We start from the raw sequence: 4,337 nt of genomic DNA on the forward strand, positions 1-4,337 counted from the left end.
TGAGAGTAACTCTATGCTCTCTCTTTGTCTCCCCCCTGCACCCTTTCTCTTTCTGTCTAACACTCAATCATTTCCTTATTCAACTCCTCCGTCTCTCTCCCTCCCTCTACTCCTCACAGTCTCTCTTCTTCTGCCCGTCTCTGTCACACGAGGACCAGGTCTGAACCCGGCTAGCAGGCCCTGTCCTCGGCCTGCGACACACCGGAGGTGTTTGCTTGCCCCCCCTCTCCCACCAGCCCTGCGTGGCATGTCCATCGTGAGTGTAAGGGTTGTGTAAGCTGCTTTTCTTTGTGGGAAATGTGTGTGTGTGACAAGTGTGTGTGTGTTACAAGTGTGTGTGTGTGTGTGTGCGTGTAAGTATAAAAGTCCTCCTGTTAGCACGATACTAATCTGGTTTAAAACCCTTCAACTCCTACTTTTCCCCCAGACCTGCTCTGTTCAGTTCTCCTCTGTGCTCAGACCCCAAAGCTCCATTGTTTGCCCCCCAGTCACCCCCCCTACCCCCCATCCCCGGTCACCCCCCACCCCCCCCCCGGCCCCACACCCCCCTTTACACACATAGAGCTTGATCACGGGTAAAATAAAGATGTAGGATGTGTGAGGGCAGGTGGTTGTTTTGAGTGGATGTGTGTGTCTGTGTGTATGTGTTTGTGATAGAACACAGCTGGTTGTAATGACTCCACTTAGTCTCCACTCAGTCCCCTAGTGAGCCCTGCTGCACCTCCATGTTACCCCCTACTGGAGTGTTGTGCGTGGGTGTGTGTGTGTGTGTGTGTGTGAGTGTGCCGGGGCTGGTATTTAGACGCTCTGGGGTTCACCTCTGACCTGAGTGATGAATTGCCGTGGCGGCCTGGGTTTTGTAACAACAGGGTAACCATGCCGACCATACCCCCAAATAGAGGAAGAGTCCAAAGTTTTTCCTGAACAGGAAAATACCCGGTTACTGCTGGTAACTATAATATTCTCTGAGGGTTCAAAGGTGGGTTTAAGTTTTCAGTATCCATGTTCAGTGTGTATGTTAGATGAGAGGCAAAATGTATGTCCTTCTGCCTTTGAGCTTCTGTTAGAGTATGGGTGTGTTTCAAGGTACATATCTGCATGTGTATGTGTTTGTGTGTTGAGGGTGCTGTTAGGGTGTGTGTGGGGGGGGGGGGCAGGGTCATGGCTGACTGGGGGCCATATAACTCAGACTGGGGTGCAGGGAGGGTGACAGGGCCTCCACGTGTAGGAGTTGTACGTCTAAATGAAGAACACAAGCTGAACTGGCTCACCCCAGTGTGTGCGTAAGTGCGTGTGTGTCTGTCTGGGGGGAGGGTGAATTAGTATTCCAATTATTTCTGCTGGGAGTGATTAGACTTCTGTTGAGACTACAAGTATTTGGGGGGGGCCTCATCCCCCCATCCCCCCCTCTCCCCCCCTCCCCCTCCCCCCCCCCCCTCCTCCCCCCCCCCCCTCCTTCCCCCCTCCTTCCTTCCTTCCTCCCCTCCCTCTTTCACTCATCTACACTAGCTAATAACGTTCCCTCTTACTGAAACAAGCTCTCATACCAGTGCACCAAAACAAAAGCACTTCACTGTTACCAAGACAACTAATCCTCTGCCCTCACTGGTGCGACGCACAAAGGAGGGGTCAGATGGGGGTTGGGACACGCACTGGTAGTCCGGGGGTGGGGGGGGAGGGCTGAAAGCCCGCCTGGGGGTGGGGGTGAGGGCTATGGCCCCCTGTAGGGTGAAGTACTGACACAGGGACTAAGACATGGAAGGATGATGAAGGTAGGAAGAGAGGGGGGGGGGGGTGAAGGAGAAGAGACAAGAGAGGAGGGTCAAAAGGAGGGGATGAGAGAGGGAGGTGGTGTGTGGCTATTGTTCAGGACCTCATGGTGCTAGACAGCTCAAGCCCACTAAACGCTGGTATTACATCTTTAGCTGTCCCCTTTAGACACTAATCCTGTCCTGCCCTCTCTCTCTCTTCCTTTATCCATCCCCACATCTTTCTCTCCCTCCCTCTGCCAGCCAAACCGTGCTGCTTACACAAGGAATGTAACTTTTCACCTCTGGCAACACCATAAGCTAACAAAATAAACTTTACAAGATTCCCCTCCCTCCCCTCCCTTCTTCAGTAGAAATACTAGATTACATTTCCACACACTCATTACAAAGAAGGGGGGTCGGGGGGAGGGGGGGTGGGGGGAGGGGGGGGGGTGGGGGGGGGGTGGGGGGGGGCCCTTACCTCATTAGGGCCCCAGGGTCCAGCCTCGGCCAGACCAGCACAGTGGAAAAATCTCCTCGCTCCTGCACATGTGTGCACGCACATAAGTGTGGGCACACACACACACTCACACATACACACACACACACTCACACACACACACACACACACTCACACAGACACACACTCTCTCCCACAGCCACTGGCTAATCCAACCCCCCTCCCACTCCCACTCCCACTTTGAGGAGATGGATAGATTAGACCTGAGAGGTGTGTGTGCGTGTTGTGTGTGTGTGCGTGTTGTGTGTGTGTGTGTGTGTGTGGGGGGGGGGGACTACAGAACCGAGAAATGGAGGGACGTAACTCTGGGTGAGAAGTGTGTTTTCTGTGGCGGGCGGCCGTACAGCACATGCTGAATAGGGACCGGGGGGAGAGTGATATGATGGTCTTCCAGCCCAGTGTGTCTGTGTGAGCGATGTGTGAACTCACCGCAGTGAGTGAAGGTGCAGAGTTACACCCTGTTACACAGTATCCCCGTCAGCTCCAAACAACTGTTTACCATGACTTTATATCAACAACAACACACACTGGCCTGGCTACCTCTCCCCACATCCTCAACGGGACATGAGGAAACCTATACTGTGTGTGTGTGTGTGTGTGTGCATGCAAGATCAACATTTACAGTATTTGTATGTAATTGCTCCAAAGGCAAGATTATCATAGGAGGTTGGTGCTGCTTGAGTTGTGTGTTGGCGTGTTTCTGCAGTTTCCCGCTTGAACTCAGCAGGGCTGACACTTGTGTTCTTCTGACGAAGGGTTAAATTAATGAAGAGAGGGAGGGAGGGAGGGAGGGAGGGAGGGAGGGAGGGAGAGAGGGAGGAGGGAGGGAGGGAGAGAGGGAGAGAGGGAGGGAGGGAGGGAGGGAGGGAGGGAGGGAGGGAGGGAGGGAGGGAGGGAGGGAGGGAGGGAGGGAGGGAGGGAGGGAGGGAGGGAGGGAGGGAGGGAGGGAGGCTGAAGAGACAGTGCCAGATGTATGGCTGGTTACTAATCTGCTCTCTTAATCTTCTGTGGACTTGAGAGCAACTTCCCCTCCTTCATTCATCCTTCTCTTTTTCTCCTATACTCTCTCTCTTCCCACCTCTTTTACATTGAGACATACCCTGAACATCCAGTCAGGCCACTGCAGTTGAAACTTGTCGGTTTATAGTCACTCAACGGGTGAAAATACTGTAATGGTGTTTAATAATAGGGTCCAGAAAGGAGAGACAGGATGGGTGGACACATGAAAAGAGCGGTGTAGGTCCCTCTCTTCCGGTGCCATTAGGATGACATCAGCGCCGTGGCGACAGGGCGCGGCGAGCCGATGAACCCTGGCAGCTGATTGGTGGAGGCGAGGGCCTCACCTGGGGAAGGTGTCTGAGAGCGCTGTAACCAGAGAGGCTTTTATAGTCTCCTGTTTCCCCCCCTGCTGTCCCCAGGGCTGGCGGGAGGAGGGAGAAGGGGAGGGGGGGGGCGCCTCCCACGCCCCACCTGCCAGTCTCCCCCCTCCACAAACCATGGTCCCTCCCTCCCTCCCGCTCTTGCTGTAGAGCTCACGGATAGAGAGAAAAGAGAGGGAGCGAGAGAGACGGAGAGAGAAACATTTCTGCCTTAGTGTGGATGAAGGAAAGAAAGGATGAGAGGATAGAGAGAGAAAGAGAGAGAGAGGGAAAGAGAGAAAGAGAGAAAGAGAGAGAGAGAGAGAGAGAGAGAGAGAGAGAGAGAGAGAGAGAGAGAGAGAGAGAGAGAGAGAGAAAGAGAGAGAGAGGGAAAGAGAGAGAGAAGGAAAGCAGACTGTCATTATGTGAGATCAGTGGTTCTGGGGGGGGGGGGGGGGGAGAGAAATGGGAGGAGTGGGAGAGAGAGAGGGTGAGGAGGGAGGAGAGAAAATAAGTAAGGGGTGGGGGGAGAGAGTAGTCCCTGGTTCCCATGGTTTGGAGAATGAGATGTTTGTGCCCAGAGTTGAGAGAGTGTGTATGTGTGTGTGTGTGTCACTCTAGAATCCCCTGGAGCACTGAGACCAAAGGGCTGCACAGTGACACCTATTATCCCCCAGTAACACTACCCACCACACAGAGCGAGGGGGAGTT

Source organism: Osmerus mordax, chromosome 11, assembly GCF_038355195.1.
Source record: "Osmerus mordax isolate fOsmMor3 chromosome 11, fOsmMor3.pri, whole genome shotgun sequence".
NCBI classification, from domain to species: domain Eukaryota; kingdom Metazoa; phylum Chordata; class Actinopteri; order Osmeriformes; family Osmeridae; genus Osmerus; species Osmerus mordax.